Genomic DNA, 13,483 nt, shown 5'->3' with positions numbered 1-13,483 from the left:
ATATTGAAGTAGGGGCCCATCCTTGTCTTACCCAGCTACAATCTGCAATGACCCTGTTTTCAAATAAGGTCACCTTCTGAGGCATGAGGGGCTAAGACCTCAACATATCCTTTTGGGGGGTACAATTTAACTCCTAGCAATAGCCCCGCTCTATGATTCTCTAAGATCAAAACTATGCTCTCGAATCCTCCCTAACATTCCCATATACTAGGCTTCTTCCCATTCTGTCCCTTTGCCCATGACTCTCCTACTTGTGCTCCTTCCTACTCTCCTTCATCTACATCAAGATCAAATGCGGCAAAAGGCCAGGCAGTTCATCAGAACGAGTAACAAAAACTAGGTGGTAAATGACAGCTGGTACTTTGCTTCAATGTCTGGGAGACAATGATTAGTGGGGACTGGATATCTGAGAATCTTACACTGAGTCTAAAGGAGGGAACTGCTACTCAATTCCTGCTAATTGTACCATGCAGACACATGGGTCCTGTTTGGCCACATCTTCTGATTTTCCAAGAGATGCTAAAACCCCAGACTTTTGAGTGAGTAGATGTGAAAGAAATTTTCTGACTTTAAAATATTGGCCACTAGTTCAAGTAAAAACAAACAGCATGAGTCAAGAAAATTTGTCTAGAGGGAACTCCCTGATGGTCCAGTGGTTAGGACTTGGCACTTCCACTGCTATGGCTGGAGTTCAATCCCTGATCAGAAACCAAGATCCCCACAAGCTGCAGGGTGAGGCTGGGGCGGCCGGGGGTGGGGGGTGGGGGGGTGGGGGGGGTGTAAAATGTGTCTACAAAGTAATCTGGCCAAACTTTTACTATCTCTGACTTTCACAAATACCTTCCACTGTTTCAGGCTCATCTTAGTTAGTACCTTCTACTATTTCAATCCTTATTATTATTATTTCAATCCTTTAAATTCTTATTCATGCATTAGATGATGCTACACAAGACAAGAGGGGCTTCCCTGGTAGCTCAGACGGTAAAGCATCTGCCTGCAATGCGGGAGACCTGGGTTTGATCCCTGGGTTGGGAAGATCCCCTGGAGAAGAAAATGGCAACCTACTCCAGTACTCTTGCCTGGAAAATTCCATGGATGGAGGAGCCTGGTAGGCTACAGTGCACGGGATCGCTAAGAGTCGGACACGACTGAGCAACTTCACTACTACCTAAGACAAGAGTCCCTGCCTAGGGGCCTGGAAGACTTAAGACACGACACCAGGTAGTAAGTGCTTGTGAAACAGACCCTTGTTTAACTAAACAAGCTAAAAAAGATGAACAGTTTAAAGTGGGAGATGGCAATCCTGGGAGGCTTCCCAAAGAAAATGACTTTTGAAGCTATACCAAAAAAAGTATACAGATCTTCACAAAGAAGAGACCAGCCCAAGTCCCTCCCTTTCTGAGCTCCAACAGTACGAACATTTTAGATCAGGTATTAGGACGTGTCTGAACCATACAGTTCATTCCTGTGGTTCAGTCTAGTCTTCCCAACGGGGCTGTCCGTTATTCCTGGAGAGTAGAAACCCGATCTTGTACTTGAAGTTACATCTACAAATGCGCTTGGCACAGCACTGGACAAGGAGCAAGGTCAGTTCACACCTGGGGGTTGATTCTGGGCCTGGGAGAGATGTGGTTTGCAGAACTCACAGGAGGGAACTGGAACAAAGTAAAAAGGGGACACAGCGGAGGAGGGGAGTTGGGGATGGGCGGGGGGTGCCAAGACCAAAATGAGGGCCAAGGCGCCTAGGTCCTGAAAGCTGCAGACTCTCTCCCTTTTTGGTGATGTTAGGTAGTTAGAATAGGGAGAAGGAGTCCAGAATGGCGGTGGCTAAAAGACAAGAAAGAGAGAAGCCCGCGAAAATAGAACAAAGGAAGGTCCGAGGACCGGAGTGAGGACCTCAGGTAGAACAAACAACACTCCTGGCTAACCCAATTTACACAGGGCAGGCTGGTGTGTGTGTGTGTCGGGGGCGGGGGGGAGGGGGGCGGTGCGGGCATATAAAAAAAGGACCCTAAGCTCTGGTGCGCTGGACCGCTCTTCTCTTCGTGTCTTTGAGTTGACATGCCGTCACATCTCGAGGATGGATTTTGTTATTATCTAAATAAAATAGAGCTGTAACACTGTAACATGGAGCTGTAACACTGATTTGTCTAAGAGCTATAACACGGTCTGTCCAAGACCAGAGAGCTATGACACTCCGAGGGCTTTAATGTCGGACACTCCAAATCTTTGTTGTGATGAGACAAAACCGAGGAGTATACACTCGCCTGACAGAGAAATGAGAGTTCAGCGCCCAACTCCGAAGATCTGCTCCCCAACTCTCTTCCTGGGGCCCCCCAGTTCTGCGATCGCGGCATGGTCTCACCGCCAGGCCACCCCTAGGGGGCCCCCTCCACGGCCACCAGCGCTCTGCCCCTGTTCCTCCCTTGGGCGCGGGGCCACCACCCCTGACACCGCTCCAGCGGTGGCCGGTCACTTCCGGCGTACTCCCGCAGGGGGCCGTTCACCTTCCCGCAGCCGGCTGTGCCGGCCAATTCGCGAGCCCGCCCCCAGGCCACCTCCCACCGGCTCTGGGGTCTACCCTGCGCAGGCTCGGTGTCGTCGGCTCGGTCTCGCGCGAGCAGAGTCCTGAGGGTCCTGCGCCAAGCAGGTTGGTGCACCTGCCGGCGCCACGTTACACGAGCGAGGCCACCTCCGAGACGCAAGTCCTCCGGGGGTCCTAGACTCGCCCACGGGCCTGCCTTCGGCCTGTCGGTCTGGGTGGGCGTTCTCATCAGATAACCACATTTAATTTTTAATCTTTTTCTCCCTGCGTGCCTTTGTGGTCTGATTCATTGATGCCTTCTATTTGCATTGCCCTGTCAAAGGCTTGGCAGAAAAAAAGAAAAAAGCCTTGGCAGTACGGAGATTTTAAAAAGGATAGCGAAATGTTTAACAGGTCGAGTTCTGAGTGAAAAAGATAATTAGAAAATCAGAGAGAATCGTTGACCCACCACTTATCGGTGTTTGACTTTGGGCAAATTACCTAACCTCTCTGAGTCCAATTTAATGGATTACCCTCCTTTTCCTCACTGATTTTAAATACTGTCTTTAACTGAAATAACTGAAGTCGCTCAGTCGTGTCCGACTCTTTGCAACACCATGGACTGTAACCTACCACGCTCCTCCGTCCATGGGATCTTCCAGGCAAGAGTACTTGGAGTGGGTTGCGATTTCATTAAATTCACGTATGTACTTGGTTATGTATTTTAAGTACTTTCTGTTTGTTACCTGTTTCTATCTGCTTTGATAATAAATTGTTACAGTGAGCTTTTAACTATGTTTTAAAATCTGGTGGGCCAGTCTTCTACTCGGAGAAGGCAATGGCACCCCACTCCAGTACTCTTGCCTGGAAAATTCCATGGATGGAGGAGCCTGGTGGGCTGCAGTCCATGGGGTCGCTAAGAGTCGGACACGACTGAGCGACTTCACTTTCCCTTTTCACTTTCATGCGTTGGAGAAGGAAATGGTAACCCACTCCAGCGTTCTTGCCTGGAGAATCCCAGGGATGGGGGAGCCTGGTGGGCTACTGTCTATGGGGTCGCACAGAGTCAGACACGACTGAAGCGACTTAGCAGTAGCGGTCTTCTACTCTTTTTTTCAGAAAAGTTGTAAACATGAATGTTTTCTTGTATATCTTATATTACTTTTAAAAGCACAAATAGCGGTGTTTTTTTTTTTTTTAAAGAACCAAAATCTGCTTAAGCCAGAAGAATGAAAAAGGGTGGTTGAGGGAAGAATGCTAGCTACATTTTTATTTATTTATTTTTTTTGAGAAATATAGAGTCATATTGAGAGCAGTTTGTTTTGGCTTTTTAGTACTTTTTTTTTTTTTAAGAACAAAGAGCATTCTGATCTCATCTGGGTTTAACGTGCTGCTCCTGTGAATTTATTATGTAATTCATTTGCTGTAAAAGTATGTATGTCATGCCTGCTCTCTGCCAAACACTGGTGATGCAATGAATGTTGAGCAAACCCAAGGTCCCCTCACGGAACTTAAACTCATCAAGAGGAGATAGTTAAACAATTCCATGAATAAATATAAAATGTTAACAGTAGTGAGTGCTGTTCTGAAGAGTACATGGTGCCCTAAGTGTTTATAAAAGATTTGACTACACAGGGAGGTCTGTGAAGGTTTTTTGCAATCAAGCTCTCCCTGAAGAGTTAGGCCGATGAAGGACAAGAAAGCCACATACACCCATCTCTACTGGAACGTATGTAACAGGAAAGTCCAAATCCTTCTTTTGTTGGAAGATCTGAATTTTACTTTCTAACAAATTTTCATTGTACAGTATTTTAATTTTATTATGCAAAATCTTTACATCACCCAAGGGACAAGGTGTTAACTAGATGGTGGAAACAGTCATGGATATTAAGTTGGGAGGGTTTTTTTTGCAAGGGGACTAACTGGAAGTTGGTGGGTGAATATTTTCATGTTTTGATGGATTTTCCCTACCCGGATTCATAATAGTGGAGATTTAGTGAGTATTTGAAAAAATGGGGACTTCTTGGTAATCATCTTTAAAGGCAGGGCTGTTTCATTGATGATGGAGGGCAAGGATGCCTGAATCCGTTTTTTACAGTGACTTTTGGTTGCCTTTGAAATCTTTGTAATTCACCACGGGCTTCCTTGTCATAGTTACTAATATTCTAGAATCATAGAGATGGAAGGAACTATGAAGATCTCTTCTTTTTGTGAGCATTTCTTTCTCTTTTTGTGAGCACAATCAATGTTCCTTCCTCCCTTACATCTTTTCTCCTTCCCTCCCCACCTTCCTCCCACAATATTTATTGCAATCCTTTATGAGATCCATTATGTCCAGTTATAACCTGACATGGAACAACGGACTGATTCCAAATTGGGAAAGGAGTGCTTATTTAACTTATATGCATAGTACATCACGTGAAATGCTGGGCTGGATGAAGCACAAGCTGGAATCAAGGTTGCCGGGAGAAATATCAATAACCTCAGATATGCAGATGACACCACCCTTATCAGTTCAGTTCAGTTCAGTTGCTCAGTCGTGTCCGACTCTTTGCGACCCCATGAATCACAGCATGTCAGTCCTCCCTGTCCATCACCAACTCCCGGAGTTCACCCAAACTCATGTTCATTGAGTCAGTGATGCCATCCAGCCATCTCATCCGCTGTCATCCCCTTCTCCTCCTGCCCTCAATCCCTCCCAGCATCAGGGTTTTTTCCAATGAGTCAACTCTTTGCATGAGGTGGCCAAAGTACTGGAGTTTCAGCCTCAGCATCAGTCCTTCTAATGAACACCCAGGACTGGTCTCCTTTAGGATGGCCTGGTTGGATCTCCTTGCAGTCCAAGGGACTCTCAAGAGTCTTCTCCAACACCACAGTTCAAAAGCATCAATGCTTCAATGCTCAGCTTTCTTCACAGTCCAACTCTCACATCCATACATGACCACTGGAAAAACCATAGCCTTGACTAGATGGACCTTTGTTGGCAAAGTAATATCTCTGCTTTTTAATATACTATCTAGGTTGGTCATAACTTTCCTTCCAAGGAGTAAGCGTCTTTTAACTTCATGACTGCAATCACCATCTGCAGTGATTTTGGAGACTGAAAAAATAAAGTCTGACACTGTTTCCACTGTTGCCCCATATATTTCCCATGAAGTGATGGGACCAGATGCCATGATCTTAGTTTTCTGAATGTTGAGCTTTAAGCCAACTTTTTCACTCTCCTCTTTCACTTTCATCAAGAGGCTTTTTAGTTCTTCTTCACTTTCTGCCATAAGGGTGGTGTCATCTGCATATCTGAGGTTATTGATATTTCTCCTGGCAATCTTGATTCCAGCTTGTGCTTCTTCCAGCCTGGTGTTTCTCATAATGTACTCTGCATAGAAGTTAAATAAGCAGAGTGACAATATACAGCCTTGACGTACTCCTTTTCCTATTTGGAACCAGTCTGTTGTTCCATGTCCAGTTCTAACTGTTGCTTCCTGACCTGCATATAGGTTTCTGAAGAGGCAGCAGGTGGTCTGGTATTCCCATCTCTTTCAGAATTTTCCACAGTTTATTGTGGTCCACACAGTCAAAGGCTTTGGCATAGTCAATAAAGCAGAAATAAATGTTTTTCTGGAACTCTCTTGCTTTTTCTATGATCCAGCAGATGTTGGCAATTTGATCTCTGGTTCCTCTGCCTTTTCTAAAACCAGCTTGAACATCTGGAAGTTCACAGTTCATGTATTGCTGAAGCCTGGCTTGGAGAATTTTGAGCATTACTTTACTAGTGTGTGAGATGAGTGCAATTGTGCGGTAGTTTGAGCATTCTTTGGCTTTGACTTTCTTTGGGATTGGAATGAAAGCTGACCTTTTCCAGTCCTGTGGCCACTGCTGAGTTTTTCAAATTTGCTGGCATATTGAGTGCAGCACTTTCACAGCATCATCTTTCAGGATTTGAAATAGCTCAACTGGAATTCCATCACCTCCACTAGCTTTGTTCGTAGTGATGCTTCCTAAGGCCCACTTGACTTTACATTCCAGGATGTCTGGCTCTAGGTGAGTGATCATACCATCGTGATTATCTTGGTCATGAAGATCTTTTTTGTACAGTTCTGTGTATTCTTGCCACCTCTTCTTAATATCTTCTGCTTCTGTTAGGTTCATACCATTTCTGTCCTTTATCGAGCCCATCTTTGCCTGAAATGTTCTCTTGGTATCTCTAATTTTCTTGAAGAGATCTCTAGACCCTACCATTCTGTTGTTTTCCTCTATTTCTTTCCACTGATCGCTGAGGAAGGCTTTCTTATCTCTCCTTGCTATTCTTTGGAACTCTGCATTCAAATGGGAATATCTTTCCTCTACTCTTTTGCTTTTCACTTCTCTTCTTTTCACAGCTATTTGTAAGGCCTCCTCAGACAGCCATTTTGCTTTTTTGCATTTCTTCTCCATGGGGATGGTCTTGATTCCTGTCTCCTGTACAATGTCACGAACCTCTGTCCATAGTTCATCAGGTACTCTGTCTATCAGATCTAGTCCCTTAAATCTATTTCTCACTTCCACTGTATAATCATAAGGGATTCGATTTAGGTCATACCTGAATGGTCTAATGGTTTTCCCTACTTTCTTCAATTTAAGTCTGAATTTGGTAATAAGGAGTTCATGATCTGAGCCACAGTCAGCTCCTGGTCTTGTTTTTGTTGACTGTATAGAGCTTCTCCATCTTTGACTGCAAATAATATAATCAATCTGATTTTGGTGTTGACCATCTGGTGATGTCCATTGTGTAGAGTCTTCTCTTATGTTGTTGGAAGAGGGTGTTTGCTATGACCAGTGCGTTCTCTTGGCAAAACTGTATTAGCTTTTGCCCTTATGGCAGAAAGCAAAGAGGAACGAAAGAGCCTCTCGATGAAAGTGAAAGAGGAAAGTGAAAAAGCTGGCTTAAAACTCAACATTCAAAAAATGAAGATCATGGCATCTGGTCCCATCACTTCTTGGCAAATAGATGGGAAAACAATGGAAACAGGGACAGACTTTATTTTGGGGGGTCTAAAATCACTGCAGATGGTGACGCAGCCATGAAATTAAAAGATGCTTGCTCCTTGGAAGAAAAGGTATGACAAATCTAGACAGCATATTGAAAACCAGAGACATTACTTTGCCTACAAAGGTCCATCTAGTCAAAGCTATGGTTTTTTCAGTAATCATGTATGGATGTGAGAGTTGGACCATGAAGAAAGTTGAGCCAAAGAATTGATGCTTTTGAACTGTGGTGTTGGAGAAGACTCTTGAGAGTCCCTTGGACTGCAAGGAGATCCAACCAGACCATCCTAAAGGAAATCAGTCCTGAATATTCATTGGAAGGACTGATGCTGCAGCTGAAACTCCAATACTTTGGCTACCTAATGCAAAGAACCGACTCATTGGAAAAGACCCTGATGCTGGGCAAGATTGAAGGCAGGAGGAGAAGGGGATGACAGAAGATGAGATGGTTGGATGGCATCACCAACTGGATGGACATGAGTTTGAACAAGCTCTGGGAGTTGGTGATGGACAGGGAGGCCTGGCGTGCTGCAGTCCCTGGAGTTGCAAAGAGTCACACACGACTGAGCGACTGAACAGAACTTAAGTGCTGACCATTGAGGATATAAAAGTGAACAAAAACAGGTGTTGAAAAAGGACCATGGATGTTTGTGTTTTATTTACAAGGAGCAAATATTTTGGTGGCAGTTACTATAGACTACTATTTTTTTTCTTCTGCATGAGGTTTAAGGAATTTCTCACCATGTAAATCAGTTCAGTTCAGTTGCTCAGTCATGTCTGACTCTTTGCAACCCCATAAACCGCAGCACGCCAGGCCTCCCTGTCCATCATCAACCCCCGGAGTTAACACAAACTCACGTCCATTGAGTTGGTGATGCCATCCAACTATCTCATCCTCTGTTGTCCCCTTCTCCTCCTGCATTCAATCTTTCCCAATATCAGGGTCTTTTCAAATGAGTCAGCTCTTCACATCAGGTGGCCAAAATATTGGAGTTTCAGCTTCAACATCAGTCCTTCCAATGAACACCCAGGACTGATTTCCTTGCAGTCCAAGGGACTCTCAAGAGTCTTCTCCAACACCACAGTTCAAAAGCATCAATTCTTCAGCACTCAGCTTTCTTTAGAGTCCAACTCTCACATCCATACATGACTACTGGAAAAACTATAGCCTTGACTAGACGGATCTTTGTTGACAAAGTACTGTCTCTGCTTTTTAATATGCTCTCTAGGTTGGTCATAACTTTCCTCCTAAGGAGTAAGCATCTTCTAATTTCATGGCTGCAGTCACCATCTGCAGTGATTTTGGAGACCCCCTAAAATAAAGTCTGTCCCTGTTTCCATTGTTTTCCCATCTATTTGCCATGAAGTGATGGGACTGTATGCCATGATCTTAGTTTTCTGAATGTTGAGCTTTAAGCCAACTTTTTCACTCTCCTCTTTCACTTTCATCAAGAGGCTCTTTAGTTCTTCTTCACTTTCTGCCATAGGGGTAGTATCATCTGCATGTATGAGGTTATTGATATTTCTCCTGGCAATCTTGATTCCAGCTTGTGCTTCCTCCAGCCCAGTGTTTCCAGCCTTGACGTACTCCTTTTCATATTTGGAACCAGTCTGTTGTTCTGTGTCCAGTTCTAACTGTTGCTTCCTGACCTGCATATAGGTTTCTCAAGAGGCAGGTCAGGTGGTCTGGTATTCCTATCTCTCAGAATTTTCCACAGTTTATTGTGAACCACACAGTCAGAGACCAAGTAAAAGCAAGATAAGAGGAGAGAAAGGAAAATATCTTTAAATTAAGACAATACTGTTAACTTGTTTTAACCATTGATTTTGCTGTTTGGTCTCAGAAAAATGTTAACAAATTTACCTAAGTTATAATAAGAAAAACCTCTGATGTACATGCAAAAATTTGTATGTAACAAAGAGTTCTACATTAATTATCTAGTTTATAAAAAGGTCTTTAAGTAAATATTTCAGTTTTATGTTCAAATTATCGAATACTTCCAAACAAAATGTGGGCAAAATATTTTTTTTCTTAAGGGCAACTGCCATTTTACCCATAACATGTGGACTTCTTAATGCACCAGTAGATGGCAGTAGTCTTCAGCCCATGATTGTTAACAACTCTGACACCTTCAGTTCAGTTCAGTCGCTCAGTTGTGTCCGACTCTTTGAGTCTCCATGCATTGCAGCATGCCAGGCTTCCCTGTCTATTACCAACTCCCGGAGCTTGCTCAAACTCATGTCCATCGAGTCGGTGATGCCATCCAACCATCTCATCCTCTGTCATCCCTTTCTCTTCCTGCTTTCAATCTTGCCCAGCATCAGGGTCTTTTCCAATGAGTCGATTCTTTGCATCAGGTGGCCAAAGTATTGGAGTTTCAGCTGCAGCATCAGTCCTTCCAATGAATATTCAGGACTGATTTCCTTTAGGATGGTCTGGTTGGATCTCCTTGCAGTCCAAGGGACTCTCAAGAGTCTTCTCCAACACCACAGTTCAAAAGCATCAATTCTTTGGCTCAACTTTCTTCATGGTCCAACTCTCACATCCATACATGATTACTGAAAAAACCATAGCTTTGACTAGATGGACCTTTGTAGGCAAAGTAATGTCTCTGGTTTTCAATATGCTGTCTAGATTTGTCATACCTTTTCTTCCAAGGAGCAAGCATCTTTTAATTTCATGGCTGCGTCACCATCTGCAGTGATTTTAGACTCCCCAAAATAAAGTCTGTCCCTGTTTCCATTGTTTTCCCATCTATTCGCCAAGAAGTGATGGGACCAGATGCCATGATCTTCATTTTTTGAATGTTGAGTTTTAAGCCAGCTTTTTCACTTTCCTCTTTCACTTTCATTGAGAGGCTCTTTAGTTCCTCTTTGCTTTCTGCCATAAGGGTGGTGTCATCTGCATATCTGAGGTTATTGATATTTCTCCCAGCAATCTTGATTCCAACCTGTGCTTCATCCAGCCCAGCATTTTGCATGATGTGCTCTGTATATAAGTTAAATAAGCAGGGTGACAATATACAGCCTTGACCTACTCGTTCCCAATTTGGAACCAGTCTGTTGTTCCATGTCCAGTTCTAACTGTTGCTTCTTGATCTGCATACAGATTTCTTAGGAGGCAGGTAAGGTAGTCTGGTATTCCCATCTCTTGAAAAATTTTCCACAGTTTTTTGTGATCTACACAGTCAAAGGCTTTGGTGTAATCAATAAAGCGGAAGTAGATGTTTTTCTGGAATTCTCTTCCTTTTTCTATAATCCAGTGGATGTTGGCAATTTGATCTCTGGTTCCTCTGCCTTTTCTAAAACCAGCTTGAACATCTGGAAGTTCATGGTTCACGAACTGTTGAAGCCTGGCTTGGAGAATTTTGCACATTACTTTGCTAGCATGTGAGATGAGTGCAATTGTGTGGTAGTTTGAACATTCTTTGGCATTGCCCTTCTTTGGATTGGAATGAAAACTGAGCTTTTCCAGTCCTGTGGCCACTGCTGAGTTTTCCAAATTTGCTGGCATATTGAGTGTAGCACTTTCACAGCATCATCTTTTAGGATTTGAAATAGCTCAACTGGAATTCCATCATCTCCACTAGCTTTGTTCATAGTGATGCTTCTTAAGGCCCACTTGACTTCGCATTCCAGGATGTCTGGCTCTAGGTCAGTGATCACACCATCATGGTTATCTGGGTCATGAAGATATTTTTTCTATAGTTCTGTGTATTCTTGCCACCTCTTCTTAATATCTTCTGCTTCTGTTAGGTCCATACCATTTCTGTCCTTTACTGTGTCCATTTTTGCATGAAATGTTTCCTTGGTATCTGTAATTTTCTTGAAGAGATCTCTAGTCTTTTTCATTCTATTGTTTGCCTCTGTTTCTTTGCATTGATTACTGAGGATGGCTTTCTTATCTCTCCTTGCTATTCTTTGAAACTCTGCATTCAAATGGGTATATTTTTCCTTTTCTCCTTTCACTTTTCTTCTTTTCTCAGCTATTTGTAAGGCCTTGTCAGACAACCATTTTGCCTTTTTGCATTTCTTTTTCTTGGGGATGGTCTTGATCACTGCCTTCTGTACAATGTCATGAACCTCCATCCATAGTTCTTCAGGTAGTCTGTCTGTCAGATCTAATCCCTTGAATCTATTTGTCACTTCCACTGTATAATTGTGAGGAATATGATTTAGGTCATACCTGAATGGTCTAGTGGTTTTCCCTATTTTCTTCAATTTAAGCCTGAATTTTCCAATAATGAGTTCATGATCTGACCCACAGTCAGCTCCCAGCCCTGTTTTTGATGACTGTATAGAACTTCTCCATCTTTGGCTGCAACGAATCTGATCAATCTGATTTCGGTATTGACCATCTGTTGATGTCCATGTGTAGAGTCTTCTCTTGTGTTGTTGGAAGAGGGTGTTTGCTATGACCATGGGTTCTCTTGGCAAAAGTCTGTTAGCCTTTGTCCTGCTTCATTCCGTACTCCAAGGCCAAATTTGCCTGTTACTCCAGGTATCTCTTGACTTCCTACTTTTGCATTCCAGTCCCCTATGGTGCAAAGGATATCTTTTTTGGGTGTTTGTTCTAGAAAGTCTTATAGGTCTTCATAGAACTATTCAACTTCAGCTTCTTCAGCATTACTGGTTGGGGCATAGACTTGGATTACTGTGATATTGAATGATTTGCCTTGGAAACAAGCAGAGATCATCCTGTCATTTTTGAGATTGCATCCAAGTACTATATTTTGGACTCTTGTTGACTATAAGGGTTACTCCATTTCTTCTAAGGGGTTCTTGCCCACAGTAGTAGATTTAAGGGTCATCTGAGTTAAATTCACCCATTCCAGTCCATTTTATTTCACTGATTCCTAAAATGTTGATGTTCACTCTTGCCATCTCCTGTTTGACCACTTCTAATTTACCTTGATTCATGGACCTAACATTCCAGGTTCCTATGCAATATTGCTCTTTACAGTATCAGACTTTACTTCCATCACCAATCACATCAACAAGTGGGTATTGTTTTCACTTCGCCACTGTCTCCTCATTCTTCCTGGAGTTATTTCTCCACTCTTCTCCAGTAGCATGTTGGGCACCTATCGACCTGGGGAGTTCATCTTTCAGTGTCTTATCTTTTTGCCTTTTCATACTGTTCATGGGGCTCTCAAGGCAAGAATAGTGAAGTGGTTTGCCACTGACATCTTAATACATCTTTATTTTTAGTTAGTAGAAAAATAAGCCTTTCAAATTATACAAGAATCACATGGCTTTTGGTCATTCCTACCCTGTGAACTAAAAGTCTCCATCTGTGAAAATATGTCCCTGAAATACAGTACAGTTAAATTTTAAAGCAAGTTGCATAGAATTCCCTGTTGTTCCAATGATTAGGACTCAGGCGCTTTCACTATAGAGGGTGCAGACAATATGTGGACTTTCTTCCTCAATATCTCTGTCTCTTCCTTCCGTCCTCCCACAAATACTTACTGAGCACCCACCATGTTGATCATTGAAAATATGAGGGGTGAGCAAAGCAGCAATAGTGCAGCCAAGAATGCCCCTGCCAATACAGGAGATGCAGGAGACATGGGTTGGGTATCTGGGTTGGGAAGATCTCCTGGAAGAGGAAGTGGCAGTCCATTCTGGTATTCTTGGCTGGAAAATTTCATGGCCAGAGGAGCCTCTCGGGCTACAGTCCATGGGTCACAAAGAGTCAAACACAACTGAACGTGCGTGCACACACACACACACACATACCCCTTGTAGGCCCCTGCAGAGGGACAGATATATAAGTTCCATTTTCTTATTATAACAAAAAAATCTAGAAAGAACATTTTTATGCATGTTCTTGAGCTTCTTTTGGACAGTGGTTCTCAAAGTGTGGTCTGAGCCATGAGAACAAAACTATCTTTATAAATAGTATAAAGATGTTATTTGCCCTTTCTCGCT

General features: G+C 43.1%; 1 long non-coding RNA gene across 1 annotated transcript in view; it reads left to right on the top strand.

The window, feature by feature from the left end:
* The first annotated feature begins 3,146 nt into the window (after positions 1-3,146).
* LOC101904050 (uncharacterized) overlaps positions 3,147-13,483 on the top strand; it is a 70,308-nt gene continuing 59,971 nt past the window's right edge. The window contains exon 1 of the long non-coding RNA XR_009491592.1: positions 3,147-3,227. This is a non-coding gene — a long non-coding RNA (uncharacterized lncRNA). The remainder of the gene's footprint in view (positions 3,228-13,483) is intronic.

This window comes from Bos taurus, chromosome 19 (genome assembly GCF_002263795.3).
Source record: "Bos taurus isolate L1 Dominette 01449 registration number 42190680 breed Hereford chromosome 19, ARS-UCD2.0, whole genome shotgun sequence".
In the NCBI taxonomy this organism is placed as follows: domain Eukaryota; kingdom Metazoa; phylum Chordata; class Mammalia; order Artiodactyla; family Bovidae; genus Bos; species Bos taurus.
Note: the sequence above shows the minus strand (reverse complement) of the source record. Positions and strands in the feature narration are given on the sequence as shown.